At 39.8% G+C, this 18,861-nt stretch overlaps 1 protein-coding gene across 6 annotated transcripts in view; it reads right to left on the reverse strand.

Annotated features, from left to right (window-relative positions):
• Window positions 1-18,861, reverse strand: part of FHIP1A (FHF complex subunit HOOK interacting protein 1A) — a 276,539-nt gene that overhangs the window by 156,142 nt on the left and 101,536 nt on the right. For all 6 annotated transcript variants that reach the window (XM_045055776.1, XM_045055775.1, XM_045055774.1 and 3 more), the window contains one exon: window positions 17,715-17,841. The gene's annotated coding sequence lies outside the window, so the exon portion shown is untranslated. The remainder of the gene's footprint in view (window positions 1-17,714; window positions 17,842-18,861) is intronic.

The following is an 18,861-nucleotide window of genomic DNA, read 5'->3' on the forward strand; positions in this document are numbered from 1 at the left end:
GCTCTGTGCTGACAGCTCAGAGCCTGAAGCCTATTTCGGATTCTGTGTCTCCCTCTCTCTGACCCTCCCCCGTTCATGCTCTGTCTCAAAAATAAAAACAAACGTTAAAAAAAATTTTTTAATTAAAAAAAAAAAGCAAAAACACAGTATCTCTGAAGAGCAATAAACTGAAGGACAATTAAACGACATATGCCTCAAGAGTCCCTATAACAATCTTATGGGGTAGGTATACTGTTATTTTCTCTGTCTCACAGCTGAGAGGAAAGGAAAACTGAGGCAGAGAGAGGTTAAGTAACTCGTCCCAGGTGACAAGGTGCAGAGATAGGATTCAAACCCAGGTAGGCTGTCTCCAAACTCAGTATTCTTCAGCCTAGATTATACAGTATTTCTGAGGATACATTAGCAGATTTAATTTTTTTTAATAGATTTTATTTGAAGAGAATAGCTGATCTTGACTTAATCCAGGGGGAAAAAGATTTTTCTATGTCTATTAATAACAAATAGTAAATTAGGAGGTTCTACCTCATTGCTTGACTGATTGTTGCCTTCTTTTACTGAGTTGCTAATACATTAAAATGGTCCTTTGGGAGACTAGAAAAAGAAAGAATGGCCACAAAGTCCAGTAGGCTACTAATTAGAAGTCTCCATATGCTCTCCTCCTCTCTCTGCACAAATTTTAAAGTTTCCCCCTGTCCTTCTGGACATCTTCTATGTTGTCAATTCCGAGTCATTAAAATAGTCTCAAACAATGTCCTGATAGTACCCATGAAGTCTCTTATGAGAATATTCTCCCAGACAATAGCTGAAGATCTATAAACAACAGCATGGTCTTCTTTATGACTTCCCATCATCAAAATGAAAGATTTCCAGAAGAAAATGGGGTAAAAATTAAAACGTGTGGAGAATGGAGAGAAATGCAGAGAGAAGTTCTAATTGGCATGCATTAAGGGCTTTGTGGCCATTTTATAACTATGCTTACTTTATGAAGTCATGTATCAGAACTCAGTCTAGAATAATGTGGTCAAGGAAAATCAGGATGTTAAAGAAAATGATAACCATCAGCTAGAGGGGTTCGGTTGAGCAGGCTGGATGTGTACTGGGCAGAATTGGCTTCATGTGGAAAAAAGAGAAGTTCAGACCAGTAGGTAAGCCAACGATCCAGGGTTTCTGCCCAGAGAAGGAAGCAAAGCCACATGGATTGAATAGAGGTCAGGGCTCCAGTTCTTAGGAAAGTAGCAGGCAAAAGAAATGGGAGACTGGGACTTACATATACAGTAAAAGTCAAGTTATAGCTCTTGTCTTTCACTTGCTCTTGCCTCTCAGTCACCAAGCAAGATTTCCAATCTCCTTAACTTCTACCCCAAGATATAAAAACACATCTTCAGACCCTGTGTGCACTCTTGTTCTCTTTACACACTTCTAAATGAGAACCCAAAAGATATAGTAATCACTTCCATTTATTGCTTAGTAACTATCTAAACTTGTTTTTAACAAGTTCATACATTTGCCTTTTAGCATTTTACTTTCAGTTGAAGATTGCAAGGTTCTATTTTTTTTTTAATGTTTATTTTTGAGAGAGAGAGAAAGAGACAGAGTGTGAGTGGGGAAGGGTCAGAGACAGAGAGGGAGGGAGACACAGAATCTAAAGCGGGCTCCGAGCCCTGAGCTGTCAGCACAGAGCCCAACACGGGACTTGAACCTACAAGCCACAATATCATGACCTGAGCTGAAGTCAGATGCTCAACCGACTGAGCCACCCAGGCACCCCAAGGTTTTATCTTTTAATGAAGATTCCAACGTGTAAACAAATACTGGAGAGAAAGAGAGGTTGAAACTGAAATCCCCCTAGATAGAGTCCACCTTATTTCATTCTTTTTTTTTTTTTTTTCCCCAACGTTTTTTATTTTTTTATTTTTGGGACAGAGAGAGACAGAGCATGAACGGGGGAGGGGCAGAGAGAGAGGGAGACACAGAATCAGAAACAGGCTCCAGGCTCCGAGCCATCAGCCCAGAGCCTGATGCGGGGCTCGAACTCACGGACCGCGAGATCATGACCTGGCTGAAGTCGGACGCTTAACCGACTGCGCCACCCAGGCGCCCCCACCTTATTTCATTCTTAAGGCCACCCAAAGAGCACAGCCATCCTCTACCCTGGAAATGTTGTTGGGTAAAGTATCTTTACAGTTGGCCTCTTCCAAGTCCTGAAGCAACTGTTCCCCAGTGCAGGTTTGTGCTTGCTGGTCTTTCCTCCCTATAAAACAATGGAACCCCAGAGGTAAAGGGGGGGGGTCCCACTGCAGTCATTCTGCAGAGGTGATCCCTGAATTCATATATGTACCAAACATTAGGTCATGAGATCATGACCTAAGCTGAAATTACTTTAGTCCAGGGTTTATCAACCACAACACTACTGATATTGTTAAAGAGAAAATATTCTGACAGTTGTCAAACAAGTATGGGAGGATTTAACTCAGGACCATTATAATAGGTGTCAAGACTATCAAAACAGGGGAGTGAGATCAGGCTCAACTCCAACTCCATAGAGCAAAGACAACTGGGAATTTATACCAACCAACAAGCAGAGTGAAGAGGTCAGGAGACAGAAAATTACTAAGACAAGACAGCAAGGATGGGGGATTCTTACTAAACTGATCTAACAGGATTCTTGCTGAGCAGATATCAAGGGTGGGGAATATGGAATTTGATCAGGAATCAAAGCTGATCAGATATTAAGAATGGGGGTATTTTCACTAAACTGGCTTGGCAAAATTCTTGCCAAAATGGAGATAGGCAGGCCAAAAACAGGATGGGAGCCAAGTTTAAGACCTAGTCAGCAAGAAGGCTCAGAGGAGCCTAACTTAAGTTTGGGCAAGAGAAAGTCTTTGTCAACATTTTGGATCAGTTCTTTGTTTGTCTTGAGGAGCCATTCTGTGCATCATGTTTAGCAACATCTCTGGCCTCTACCCACTAATTGCCAGTAGCATCCACACCCCCCACAGTTGTGACCACCAAAAATGTCTGGAGACAATGCCAAATGTCCCCTGGTGGCAAAATTGCCTCTGGTTGAAAACAACTGCTTCAGATCAAGGGTTGTCTTTTTTTTTTTTTTTTTTTTTCTTTCCTGTAAAGAGCCAGGCAGTGAATATTTTAGGCTTTTCAAGATACATATAGAGTTGATCCTTGAACAACACATGTTTGAACTACACAGGTCAACTTATATGTGGATTTTTTTTTTCAATAAATACAGAACTATAAATGTATTTTCTCATCCTTATGGTTTTCTTAATATTTTTTCTCTAGCTTACTTTAAGAATACAGTATATAATACATATAACATACAAAATGTGTAGTAATTATCTGTCTATGTTATCAGTAATACTTCTGGTCAATAGGAGGCTATTGGTGATTTTAGGAAGGTTTTTAGGGAGTCGAACGTTAGCATGGATTTTCTTTTCTGTTTTTTTGATGTTTATTTATTTTTGAGAGAGAGAGAGGCAGAGAGAGAAGGAAACAGAGGATCTGAAGCAGGCTCCTTGCTGACAGTAGCCCAACACAGGGCTCGAACTCACAGACTATGAGATCATGACCTAAGCTGAAATCAAGAGCCAGATGCTCAACTGACTGAGCCACCCAGGTGCCCCAGCTGTGGATTTTCTGGGAAGCCAGTGCCCCTAACTCCCTACATTGTTCATGCGTCAACTGTATGCTCTCTATACATATTCCTGTCTCTTTTTTTTCCCAAGCATTTAAAAATGCCTAAACTCTGGCACCTGAGTGACAGTTAAGCAGCCAACTTCAGCTCAGGTCATGATCTCACGGTTTGTGAGATCAAGCCCCGTGTCCGGCTCTGTGCTGACAGCTCAGAGCTTGGAGCCTGCTTCGGATTCTGTGTCTCCCTCTCTCTCTCTGCCCCTCCCCTGCTTATACTCTGTCTCTGAAAACTGAATAAACATTAAAAAAAAAAAAAAAATGCCCTAACTATTCTCAGCTGGTAGATGGTTTAAAAAAAAAAAAAAAAAAAAAAAAAAAACAGACAGCAGGCCAGATTTGGTCCATGGGCCATTGTTGCCCAAACTCCACTTTAACCACTTTTTGAGTACCTATAGACAGTATACAGACAGTATACAGACAGTATTATGTTTAATAAAATACCAAGTTACTTAAAAATATGAGTAGAGTCTTCATACCTTTCTATCAGTATTATTTTCTCAATTGAGGGAAAACAGAACTAGGGGCAAAATGTTATAGCAGCCCACAGAATGATTTTACATTAGAAAAGTATGCTCATTCTCAGGAGCCTGAAGGAAACTACTCAAAACAAATTCCCACAAATCTGCCCTTTCCCCACCAAACATAACTAAACCTTGCATTCCCATCCCGAGGTCCCCAAATTCTGACAGACAGTGTTGATTTAGAGGTTTGTTTTTGTTGTTTTTTAACTGACACTACTTTGGTTTATATTTCACATGGTTTTCATACGCTCTCTCCTTACATAACACTCTGGAATGCACCTCTAAAATTACTCTATTCCTGCCTACAGAGCCTGTGAATATGAAAGAGGTCACTATCTTGCCTAAGGGTCACTTACATGAACCCATACACTCCATGGTCCTCTCATTATTTTTCTCTAGAAACAAATATATACTTATATATTAATAGAATTGCCCTGGACATGATGACTTAGTTAAAAATGACCCTAGGACTACATAGAGGTGATGCTCCAATCCAGCTACTGAATACGAGAATTCAAGTTTTGTGGTGCTTTTGTTTTTAACAACTACAACAAATGCCACTGGGGAAAATAAAAAGACCCAGCAACGTTTGTTATTTCAACTTTCTAGTTTCCATTAGGTAAGGTTGAAATACCAGGCAAACTAGAGAAGGGATCTTTACACCAATTCAGGAAAACATGTCTAACATGTAAATTCTAAACCCTAGAGGATACATCTTCCATTGCTTATTCTTCTGTGATTAAAACATCAATATATAACTTTACCTTTGATGATAAGACCCTAAATAGCAAAGCAGTGGTTGATCATCAAAATAGAAGGCATATTCTTTATTTTCAACTGAATTCCTTTTTTAAATCATAAAAAATAGTCACTGCAAACAAAGAATATATACAAAATACAAGAATAGTAAAAATGACTCAAAGCATAAGCAATATACTATTTTTAAAGCTCTAGTATCTTTCTACTCTTTTTCCTACATTTCCTAATAATTTCATAAATTTTACAAAATCAGAGGTATAAAATATGTGTGGCAAAAGAATTGGCAACAGAAATCAACAAATAAGGGATCCAAATCTTCAATCTCTTCTGTTCATTCTTCTATAAATCTACCAAAAACACAGAAATCTAAATAAAATTATATACAAATGTACTAAGTCTTTCATCAAAGAATATTTTTAATAGTGAAAAAACTGGAACAAGCTTGTGTTCAATAATAAGAAAAGGATTAAATATATTCTTATAGTGGAATGAATGACAACTGTTAAAATTGCATGTTTTTTTTAAAGAATTTAATGACTTGGGATCAAATTTTGATTCCTGCTCCTTCCCTTTAATATTATATCGTAAGCATTTTCCCAAGTCATTACATTCTCAAAATAATCCAATTTATGGAATTTAGATTTTAGCTTTACAGAAAAGCGAAGAGAAGGAGATTGAAGATAGAAATTTCTTACTTCTTGATATCTCTTGCCAAATATTTTGCTAAATATTCTAGCAATTTATACTCCCACCAGAAGACTGGGGCGCATCTCAATGAGACTTTAAGGTATACTCTCAAATCACTAAGTGCAAATACCCAGAAAAAAATGTTTCATAAAAGTAATCATTTAGATTTTTTACATGCCTGTGAATAAAGATCATAAAATATCCAAGTAGATTGCTAATTCTCTCCTTTATTAACAGAATACCAATTTTGCAGCAAGCAGCCAAGATCTAAGGCAAAAAGTAGATCTCCTGGGGGTGCCTGGGTGGCTCAGTCAGTTGAGCATCCGACTTCAGATCAGGTCATGATCTCACAGTTCATGGGTTTGAGCCCTGCATCAGGCTCTGTGCTGACAGCTCAGAGCCTGGAGCCTGCTTCAGATTCTGTGTCTTTCTCTCTATCTGCCCCTCCCCCACTTGTACACTGTCTCTCAAAAATAAACAAACATTTAAAAAAAAAAAAGATCTCCTGGCCTCCCTATAGCCAGAGGTGATACTATGATACCGTCCGACCAATGAGTATAAGGGGAAATCCATGAAGGAAATCCATGAAGGCCTTTCAGGAAAGCCCCTAAAAAGGGTGGAGGCAAGAGGCAGACTGCTGGCAAGCTCCCTTTTGCATTTTGACTTTCCCTTCATTCCTAGAATGAGGACCTACACTTGAGCTAGACTTCTTACGTCCATCTTGAGATGGGAACATGGGGCAAGGATCACACCAAGATAGTAAAGCTGAAAGATGGAAGGACCTAGGTCCCTGATAATCAAGAAACCACCACACTAAGCCTGGATAGCCTAGTGCCAGACTTGTTTTATGTGGAAGAAAAATAATCCCCTAATTTGTTTGAGCCATTGGTTCTGGTAGTTACTTATGGGTGAACCTAACCCTAACTGATATATCAACTTACAGAGTTATTTTTAAAAAGGTACGAAGCAGCTGGAATTGGCAGGAATTAATTAGTTCATTTAAATACTCATTTACTCTTCCATACAATCAATAGCTACTCTGGGCAATGGAAACACAGCAATAATGTAGCTTACAGTCTAAAAGAAAAACTGAACAATTAAGAAACAGTTTTATATGGGCACCTGGGTGGCTCAGTCAGTTAAGCATCTGACACTTGATTTCGGCTCAGGTCATGATCTCATGGTTGTGGGATCAAGCCCCATGTCAGGCTCTGAGCGGGCATGAAGCCTGCTTGTGTTTCTCCTTCCCTCTCTCTCTGCAAACCACCCCCCCCAATTCACTCTCCCTCTCTCAAAATAAAAAAAAACTTTTTTTATAAATCAGATGGTATGGAAAGAATGGTATGCTATGGCAGCAGGTAAGAAAAAGCATTTAACCCAAACTGTTGAAAGGTAAATGGGATCAGAGGTGGTTTTCCAGGTGATGTGAAATTTAAGTTGAGACCTGAAAACGGAAATGGTAGTGTTAGCCAGACGAAGAGACAGTGAGGGAGGAGTATTCTAGGTGGAGGGAAGAGCATATGAAAAGACCCAGAGGAAAAGAGGGACCGTGACATATTGTAGGGAATGCAAACGGTATGCTTTGCCAGAGCACAGAACTGGAGTGGGAGTGGGGACCGCACTCTTCCAGAGAGCTTCCAAAAGGACAGATACCGACCCTTCTCTGCACCAGACCTGACTCTGACTTTTTTGTTCTTTTATTTCTCTACATACAAATTAAGGACCCAAAGAGGCAAAAACAAAGATATCAATTATCTTTTTATTTTGAAACTCTCAAAATATAGGTACCACCAAGGTGCGGGTACCTGCACCCTTCCAGCTTTCTGCCTTAGGGTGAGATTCTTCAAATGCCTGAAGCATTCTTTCCTCAGAACTCCTGGGGCTTGCCCAACAGAGAAGTGGAATAATCGAGGATTCACCCAATACTAGCTATCTGATCATGGAAAGGTTAGGCTGGTGAGTACAGAAAAGTGTCATAATCAGATTTACTACAAGGAAGAATAACACACTGGCCATAATATAAAGAAATGGATGGAAAGAGGACACAGGTTATAATTGCAGGGGCCAGAGATGATGCAGGCCTAGATCAGAATACTTACAATAGAAAGCAGAGAGGGACACCTGGGTGGCTCAGTTGGTTAAGCGTCTGACTCTTGATTTTGGCTCAGGTCATGATCTCAGGGTTCATGAGTTCAAGCTCGACATCCAGCTCCATGATGACAGTGTGAGCCTGCTTGGGATTCTTTCTCTCCCTCTCTGTCTGCCCCTCCTCTGTTCAGCACAAGTTCATTCTCTCTCTCTCTCTCTCTCTCTCTCTGAAAATAAATAAACTTAAAAAAAGAGAGACAGAGACAGAGAAGTAGATTGTGCTTCTGAAATTTAGTAGGAAATTTAGTCTGCTCAAGAGGACTGAGCAGACATGCAGAGGGAAAGAGGGTGAAGTAAAGGGTAATCCTAGACATCTGGCTAGGCTTCCGAGAGAGGAAGGTAGCAGAGCACAATGATTAAGACTACAAACTCTGGGATTCCATTTCCACCAATTAACAGCTGTGACCTTGGGGAAATTACTTAAGCCACATACTCGGGTATCCACATCTGTATGATAGGAATAACAATAGAATCTACCTCAAAAAATTGTGTGAGACTTACCTGAAAGTCCTTAGAACAGTCCCTGGCACATAGGGAATGCTGGATAAATGTCAGCTACATAAAGGGTGATGGTGATGCCATTCACCAAGACAAGGAACATGAGAGATTTCAGGGGAGTAGAAAGAAGAGTCCTGTTTGGATATTTTAACTGGATCTGCCTGTGGGATATCCAGTAGGCAGCTGATTATATGAACTAAAGCTCAGAGGGGAGTTCTGAGAGTCAGGTGCTACTTTAGAAAGGGTGGTATTAAGGGGTCATTTGAGCAAGGGCGGGCAGACATGCAGAAGCGGGCCCTGAGGGGAGAGCATGTAGGTGAGATGTGGAGGAAAGAAGCTCCTGGGGAACCCTGACATTCAAGGGATAAAGGAAAAAAAAGACTGAGAAGGAGCAGCCACTAAGAGGGAGACTCACGAAAAATATTTCTAATAAGATTGTACCATAAAAATTAAAGAAACAAAAATATGAATGGCATGGGAGGGGAGCAGCAAATTTTCTTCTGCCTTTCTAGGTTCTTTTGGCTGTCTATGAATTAAATTGACAAAAGACAGATTAACAGTAGAAAAACAGATTTCATTACATACATTCAGGAGTCCCCAAAAATGTGACCCACAGGCAGTTGGGCAATTGAGGCTTATATGCCATCCTGAGCTAAGGAGAAGGGGGTAGGGGTGTGAGACTTCAAAGGGGAGAAAGACAATTTACAAAAGGTGGGAAGAGCTAATGTTTGGAAAACAAATGTTTTCCATGCCATTCAAAGACAATGAGATACAGAAAGGAACCTGATTTCCAGGCCTTGCCAAGCTTCCCCCAAGCTTACCACACTTAGACCATATTTATAGTTATCTCTGGTGACAGTTCTCTTCCTGGACCAAGCCCCCTATATAAATTCTTTTAGGCCCCTAAGAGGGAGGAGAAATCTCTGAGTCTTTTGGGCCTCAAATTCAGCTCAAAGTAATCCACATGCCAAAGTGGCACATATCAGGGAGGCTTGATCTCAATTCCTTCAAAAGTCAGATGAGGGAAACATCACAGAGGGAACAATCTCAGAGATTATAAATAAAGGGTAAGGACAAAAAGACCTCAGTAAAAAGCAGTATTCCCTAAGAGCCAGTGTTTATTTTTATAAATTACCTAAAGAACCACATAATGAAATCTCCAAGTTTACAAGAGTCGGAAAGCTCTTTTAAGTGAGCGGACTGCCTTACCAATGAGGATTAGCATCAGAAAAATCTCCTACAGTAATCTAAGTAGTCAAGAAAGAACAAGATTTTTCAAGGTAAGATTCTGATTTTTCAAAATCAGAACATATTGGTTTCAGTGAAAAATAATCCAAACTGCACTTTGCAAATAAAGCTCTGGCCCCCAAGCTTCAGTTACTGAACCTCCCAAAAAAGCCATTTTAAAATCCCATTACTTTATAACTTGAAGGAAACTCAGAGACATCCACTGGTTCAGATCATAAATATGAAAATTTGCTGAAAAGTAGACAGCGGAGTCATCCAAGACCTACTGAATCAGAATCTCAGGGTATGAGGTTAGAAAAAATTTACTGCTTTTTAAATTTTTTTAAATAAGCTCACTAGATAATTTGTGTGCACACTAATATTTGAGAACCCTTGCTTTATCTGATCAGGAAACCAAGAGCTAAAGAATATGAATGACGGGGCACCTGGGTGGCTTAGTCAGTTAAGCATCTGGCTTTGGCTCAGGTCATGATCTCACCATTCATGGGTATGAGCCCCACATCAGGCTCAGTGCTGATGGCTCAGAGCCTGGGAGCCTGCTTCGGATTCTGTGTCTCCCTCTCTCTCTCTCTGCCCCTCCCCCACTTGCACTCTGTCTCTCTCTTAAAAATAAATAAACATTTAAAAAAAATTTTTTAACGAATACGTATGACTTGGACAATAGCACATAACTAATGAGAATGACTGAAGCAATTCTTAAACTGTAATATGCATCAGGATCATCTGAGGTCTTGTTAAACATAACTACCTGAGCTCTACCCTCAGAGTTTCTGATTCAACCTAAGAATTCACATTTCTTTTTAATTTTTTTAATATTTATTTTTGAGAGAGAGAGAGAGAGAGAGTGCGCACACATGCGAGCAAACAGGGGAGGGACAGAGAGAGAGGGAGACACAGAATCCAAAGCAGGTTCCGGGCTCTGAGCTATCAGCACAGAGCCCGACACAGGGCTCAAACTCATGAACCACAAGATCATGACCTGAGCCGAAGTCGGACACTTAACCAACTGAGCCACCCAAGGGGCCCCAAGAATTTACATTTCTAACAAGCGTCCAGGTGGAAGCTGATGCTGTTCATCGGGGGACCACATTTTGACAACCTCTGGTCTGCACTAAGCCATTAGAGACTTTTCTCTGTACACCGATTCAGGGCAGCCTTGTACCCTTAAAGACCAAGAAAAGCCAATGCGTTTCAGGAACGTTGTTGAAAATAAATAGAAAACATGACCAAACATAAATTACATACATTTATTCTAAGCCGTTCTGATAAACTGGAAGAAACATACAGAGCTGGAAAAGATCCAAACTAAGCTAGAATGAAATTACAAGGGTCGTGGAACCTATGAAGAAATAAAAATAACTGAATACATAAAAGGACAGATTGCACAAAACAATTTAAAGATAGATCGTGATTTTAAAGTCTATAAATTATGAAAAGATACATGCAGAATGAACAAATTTCAGAATGAAAGCACTAGGTAGCTGGTTTGATTATTTGACTGTACAAAGTCATTTTAGGTATCTCTTTATGTTATTTGATGGGGTTTTGGAGTGGTGGGGGTCCAGAGCTGACAGCCAAGAAAGAATTCTTTGGTGCCAAAAGGTGATTTTATTAAAGCATGAACAGGACCCGTAGGCAGAAAGAGCTGCACTGGGGTTGTGAAGAGTAACTGATTATATACTATGGAATTGGAGGAGGTAAAGGCAAAAAGGGAGGCCTCTAAAAGGACTTCCATAAGTGAAAGAAGACTCCTAAGATACCTGAGCCCTCGCTATTCTCAAGCTAAGGTTATTTTCCCTCTAGCAAGACATTAACATGATGACAGAAGAGGTTCCTGGAGAAATGTTATGCACACTCCGTATTTGCCTTAAGTATTTGTCAGTGGGCTGCAGGTTATAAAGAAATTTAATTTTACCTGCCATTTCCTTCTTGCCTTTGTTCCCCACATCACTATGAAGGGGAGGGTGATATTGGGGCTCCAGGAAACTGAGCCTATAGGTTTCTGGAGATGAGGCTATTAACAAGATTGCATTTTTCTTGTAATTTACTACGATATTCGTAAACTGATGGAGACTCATGTCCTGCATGACTGTGATCTCTATCAGTTAATCATTTGTTTTCTCCTTTCTTGTGTCCTTGCACAGCCAGGAGTGTCAGGAATAACATCACACATACCCCACCTGGGGGGTTGGCGTTTGCTACCTATCAGCTTGCCTTATGCTCCCTCAGCATCATTTACTCAGAAAAATCTAGTCCAGTTTTGAGGCTAGATTTTTTATGCAAAACCACTTTTGACAGTGGTTTCCCACTGGTTCCACACAAAGCCATGGAAGTCACTCACCACCCCAATTCTGCATGACTCGGACATCCCGGATTTACGTCCGAAAGACAGCATTCTAGTGCTGCTGTCACTGTGGCTCTTCTCTCGTGTAGACAAGTCTTAACCCTGAAACACTACATTCAAATATGTAATTCCCTCAACAGCTCAGAATATCTGTAATTGCCTCTGTCTACCTGCTATTTGTCTCACTGTTCTGAGAACAAAATCCCTAACAGATGAATTCCACTGACAGCATCTCCCCAAGACTATCATACACATTTTATATCATATTGTCTCCAACTCCTTTCAAACCCACTTTCCATCTGTAGTACTTACTGTGCTACCTTTATTATCCGTTACCATTTCCTCTGAAGAAAGTAATGCGCCTAAGTATGCAATCCTTTCATTATCCATGCCACTCCTACACCCACCTGAACTGTTCCCTCAATCTTCTGCCCAGGCTTTCCTCTCAGTTACATATATTTGCTACTACATTCTTCCCACTCGGTGCCCAGTACCCTCCTCCCCTCCCAAAAATAACCTGACTTCTAAGGGTGCAATATCTGATGTCTGACCTTTCCAAAACCAGTGTAAATATTCTGTTGACACACACACACTGCTTTTTACAGCTAAGAGGCAAAAACAGGTTCCAAATAACTTCTGCTACACAGACAGGTGAATGTTTGAGCTGGCTACAGGTTTTTCCCAGGATTCATTACTGGCTATTCTCTACCACAAAAACGTTGATTCTGTTACGATCTTGAAACTAAAGCTCCATAAAACGACAAGATCCTTCATTGGCCAGAGTTAACTAAGAAAAGCCCTGTATCAGGTCTCATACACACACACACACCCATACCTAAAAAACAAAACAGAGTTTACCATAATCAAAGCCCAAATACAAGAAGTCACTGCCCACCAATTAACAAACATAAAACTTAAACACAGCCTTTACACTAACCTACATTTATTAAACCTTAGTCTAAAGTGGGCTTCATATTTATAAAATAGTTTCTGAAATAGTCTTTTTTTTCTTTTTGTTTTGTTTCTGAAATAGTCTGACATATCTTCTTAATTACAAACACAGGAGTTTCTGGTTATTCCTACATAGATACAACATAGCCATTTATGATTTTCTGCTTTTCTTTTCCTTATCCTAAACTGTTTTTAAAAGTACAAACTTGGGGCGCCTGGGTGGCGCAGTCGGTTAAGCGTCCGACTTCAGCCAGGTCACGATCTCGCGGTCCGTGAGTTCGAGCCCCGCGTCGGGCTCTGGGCTGATGGCTCAGAGCCTGGAGCCTGTTTCCGATTCTGTGTCTCCCTCTCTCTCTGCCCCTCCCCCGTTCATGCTCTGTCTCTCTCTGTCCCAAAAATAAATAAATGTTGAAAAAAAAAATTTTTTTTTTTTAAAAAGTACAAACTTCACTTCAACAAACAGTGTTGGGAAAACCAGATACCCATACACAAAACAATGAAGTTGGACCCTTACTTTACACCATATACAAAAATTACCTCAGAATGGATCAAAGACCTAAAATAAAAACTAAAACTAAAAAAACTCTTAGAAGAAAAGACAGGGGGAAAGCTTCATGACCTTGATTTGCACAGGCAACAAAAGTGAAAACAGATATACTGAACTATATCAAAATTTAAAACTTTGGTGCATCAAAGGACACAATATACAGAGTGAAAAGGCAACCCACAGAATGGGAGAAAATATGTGCAAGTCATATTTCTGATAAAGGATTAATATCAGAATATAGTATATATTAAAAAAATACAACTCAAAACTAAAAGACAAATGACCCAATTAAAGAATGGACAAAGGACAAGGGGTGCCTGGGGGGCTCAGTTAGTTAAGTGTCTGATTTCTGCTCAGGTCATGATCTCACAGTTCGTGGGTTTGAGCCCCACGTCAGGCTCTGTGCTGGCAGCTCAGAGCCTGGAGCCTGCTTCGGATTCTGTGTCTCCCTCTCTCTCTCTCTGCCCCTCCCCAGCTTAAGTGCTTGCTCTCTTGCTCTCTCTCTCTCTCTCTCTCTCTCGCTCTCTCTCTCTCAAAAATACACATTAAATTTTTTTTAAAAAAATGGACAAAGGACTTGACTAAACATTTCTCAAAAAAAAAGGTACACATAGGGCCAAAAAGCATATGAAAAGGTGTTCACCATCACTAATCATTTGGGAAAGGCATATCAAAACTACAAAATACCAACTCACATCCATCAGAAAGTCTGCTATTAGAAAACAAACATAACAGGGGCGCCTGGGTGGCTCAGTCGGTTGAGCGGCTGACTTCAGCTCAGGTCACAATCTCGCAGTCCGCGAGTTCGAGCCCCGCGTCGGGCTCTGGGCTGATGGCTCAGAGCCTGGAGCCTGTTTCCGATTCTGTGTCTCCCTCTCTCTGACCCTCCCCCGTTCATGCTCTGTCTCTCTGTCTCAAAAAAATAAATAAATGTTAAAAACAAACAAACATAACAGATGTTGGCGAGGATGGGGAGAAAGAGGATCTCTTGCATTGCTGGTGGGAATGCAAACTGGTGCAGCCACTCTGGAAAACAGTATGGAGGTTCCTCAAAAAATTAAAAATAGAACTACCTTATGACCCAGCAATTGCACTACTAGGTATTTATCCAAGGGAAAAATGTATGCTGTTTCGAAGGGGCACATGCATCCCAATGTTTATAGTAGCACTATCACCAATAGCCAAAGTATGGAAAGAGCTCAAATGTCCATCACGGATGAATGGATAAAGAGGATGTGGTATATATATATATACAATGGTGTATTACTCGGCTATCAAAAAGGATGAAATCTTGCCATTTGCAACTATGTGGATGGAACTAGAGGGTATTACGCTAAGCGAAATTAGTCAAGAGAAAGACAAATATCATAGGACTTCACTCATGTGAGGACTTTAAGACACAGAACAGATGAACACAAGGGAAGGGAAGCAAAAATAATATAAAAACAGGGAGGGGGACAAAACAGAAGAGATTCTTAAATATGGAGAACACACAGAGGGTTACTAGAGGGGTTGTGGGAGGGGGTATGGGCTAAATGGGTAAGGGGCATTAAGGAATCTACTCCTGAAATCATTGTTGTACTATATGCTAACTAACTTGGAGGTAAATTTTTAAAATAATAAAAATAAATAAAAATAAAACAAAACAAAACAAAACAAAAAATCAATAACCACTGTCAGTGAGGATGTAGAGAGCTCTTGGGTACCATTGGTGGGACTGTAAAGTGATGTAGCTGCTAAGGAAAACAGTGCTTCATAAAATCAAAAATGGAATTACCATTTGAACTAGCAATTCCACTTCTAGATATATACTAGAATATATAATAATATATATACATATAATAAAATAACTGAACACAGGGACACAAACATATTTATACACCACATACATAGCACCAGTATTCGTGACAGCCAAAAAAGCTGAAGCAACCCAAAAGTCCATCAGTTGATGAATGGATAACACAAAAATGTAGTAGAATATGATTTAGCCTTAAAAAGTAAGGAAATTCTGGGCCTGGGTGGCTCAGTCGGTTGGGTGTCTGACTTCAGTTCAGGTCATGATCTCACGGTTCATGGGTTTGAGCCCCACATCAGGCTCTAAGTGCAGAGCTTGGAGCCTGTTTCAGATTCTGTGTCTCCCTCTCTCTCTGTCCCTCCCCCGCTTGTGCTGTCCTTCTCTCTCAAAAATAAACATAAAAAACTATATATTTAAAAAAAGGAAACAAGCATCTCAAGATAATAGCCTTCACTTAGAAATCTACAGTCACATTTTTATTTTACATTTATCTCTCAATATTAACATGCACAGAATGCTATAATAGTGCACATATCTTTTAAAGTAAAGGTATAATCTGTAAATTTGAAAATATCTAAAAACTAACACACTTTATACGCAAGGCTTACACTACCTAAAAATAGTAAATTTATAGGAACGATTACTAAAGAATGTACATGGTAATGAAAATAACATCGTAACAAAGGCTACTGTTTCATTTCATGTTAATACTCCCTTTCATTGGGGGGGTTCAAAGAGCTTCACAAAATTTCAGGACACTATAAATTTTTCCTTTTTTTTTTTTTTTTTAAGTTTATTTATTTATTTTAAGAGAACGAGAGCAGGAAGGGGCAGAGAGAGTGGGAGACAAAGAATCCCAAGCAGGCTCCATGTTGCCAGCATGAAGCCCCCCATGGGGCTCAATCCCACAAACTGTGAGATGATGACCTGAGCCAAAACCAAGAGTTGGATGCTCGGACACGGGAGGCATCCAGGCGCCCCAAGTCTTTTTTCTGTTTGAATCATAAATTGCACAGCAAAACTTTCCTCACTGTATTTACTGGAAAACACTGGGCTGGATGGCAAATGAGTGTAGCATAGACTCCAGGGGCCTCCAGTGCCTCCCCATTCCTCTTTTCCAGCCACACTTGAAGAAGATATCTGAGGTACAACTTATTAGCAAATATGAAGAGCAGATCTTTCATAAAATTTAGCATTTGGCATCTGGATGTCAGAAATAGATTTATGATTTGCACCTAAGGAAAAAATACATCCACTGTGAATTTAGACATAAAGTTCAAAGTACAGTTTTATTCAATTACACCCTCCATTTGATCTAATGATAAGCTACTTGAGAATGTAGTCCTGTGCTATTATATTCAAAGCAAATATCAAGGAAATAACTATGCAACAACAGCTTCACATTAAAAAAAAATACAAAGATTAGATAGAGGTATGCTTTTACAACATTGGGGATGTCAATCTTCGATGGTATTTACTTGACAAATGCAGATTCCCAAACCCCTCCCCACACCATTCTGATTGTGACACCCTAGATTGGGGCCTAATAATTTGAATTTTTAATGTGCATTTTTAACAAGCACCCTAATAACACTTGGAAAAACAATGCAAAACACACCACCAGTAAGATGCAAATTACAAGGCATAGAGGTATACCTGAAGTTTAGATCCCATCTTATTTAACCTCATTAATACAGGAACACTTTCTACAATGCAGACTGATTGATTTTAATAAGAAAGAATACCAACATATACATAGTCAAATAGATAGCACATGCTTCTCTGCAAACTATAAGCCCTATTGTTTAACAATACTACCATTGTTTGAAACTTAGAGTCACCTCTTCTTAGAATTAACTTTTAATACAGTGTATAAGCCTTCAAACACACAAATTACAAAAAGGAAAACTGTTTTCATTATGTTACTGTACCTTGTGGTTTTTGATCAAAAGTAGAGCCCCACAGATTCATCACCCTAGCTCTAAAGTTTAGACTACTTCCCAAATACACCCCCACAGGGTTGAGATGTGCCACCACAGAAAATATGATGTTTACGAGTGCTACTGGAGAGGGGCGCCTGGGTGGCTCAGTAAGTTAAGCTACCAAAGTTTAGGTCATGATCTTGCGGGTTCGAGCCCCACGTGGGGTTCAGGCTCTGTGCTGACAGCTCAGAGCCTGGAGCCTGCTTCAGATTCTGCGTCTGTCTCTCTCTCTGCCCCTACCCACTTGCGCTCTGTCTCTGCCTCTCAAAAAAATGAATAAACGTTTAAAAAATAAAAAAATAAAAAAAAGAATGCTACTAGAGGATAGAGATGTAGGTCCAAAAAACACATAAATAAATTGGTTTTTTATGTTTATGTAAATGTTTTGAGTATAGGACAGCCTCTCAAACTGTTGTGAACAAGATAATGTTCACTTGGATGTGTAAGTTCAAGTAGGTTTTTTTTTTTAAGCCTGTTACAGAACAGTACTGAACTCATACTAATAGTAATGAGAAGATGTTACCTGAGATTGCCGTCTTTGGTAGCGTAGTGCTGGGCTGTATTTGCTCAATTCACACTATCAGAGGGGCAGAAAAGATTTCTCCAACACTTGGCACTGTTGGAAACTCCCAGAAGAAGACTTCCGAAATCTATAGAAAGGAATAAAAAATATCCCACGATCATTAATAAACTGCTAAAACCCAGTCTAAGACTCTCTAGTCTTTCTCCCCTCCCTTTCCCCACCATTTGTGGTACACTGAGAGGGTTCTCCTCAGATCGCACCTCTCTTTATCAAAAAGAAAATTATAAGCAAAAAGTAAATTTTTACTTAAACACCTGAATGTTTGCCAAAAATGAAAGACTCCCTCTGGGTAGCAGAAAGTAGAGGATTCCTCCATTGTCTAAGAGATGTTAGACAACTACACACTTCTTCCAGAACAGAAGAAAAAAAAAACATGAAACTAAATAAATCCATACCCCTGCATCAGCAGCATTGTATTAAGATAATGACAATACAATACAAAATAGTCAAGGCAGGGCCACAAACGACTTTCACAATCAACTTTTTAAAAGTGTGGAATACTCCCAAAATATTCCCTGGTACCTCTGACCTACCCTGACTTTGACAGTTGAAAATTCCAGCTTTTTTGCCAGCCCATGAGCAAGGTTTACGTTGGTCTTAGACACACATCTCCTATCATCAGGCCTAACTGAGAAGATAAGTTTCACAACACAGATAGATGGCTTAATCCCTACTGTACAGCCAGAAATGCAGGAGTCTGAAGAATGTTGGGAAATTATCCTACCTGAGAGAAATACAAAGAACACCTAGAAGTGTCCTGGAGAGCACAGCAAAAACACTAACTCCAAACACAGAGTACAAAAGGCAGAAGCTAATGCAAATGCTAAACAAAACCACAAGAAGTCACTGTTCAAGATCAAAATAGGTGGAAGCTAGACAAATGTCCAGGTAAGAACATCTTATAAGAAAACAATAAATGCTACACTTAAATTTGGCCCTTAACTACAGAGAACAAACTGATGGTTGGTTACCAGAAAGATGAGTGAGGGGATGGGTTAAATAGGTGATGGGGATTAAGGAGTGCACTTGTGGTGATGAGCACTGGGTGTGTACAGAAGTGTTGAATCACTATATTGTACACCTAAAA

Source organism: Felis catus, chromosome B1 (assembly GCF_018350175.1).
Source record: "Felis catus isolate Fca126 chromosome B1, F.catus_Fca126_mat1.0, whole genome shotgun sequence".
Lineage (NCBI taxonomy): Eukaryota > Metazoa > Chordata > Mammalia > Carnivora > Felidae > Felis > Felis catus.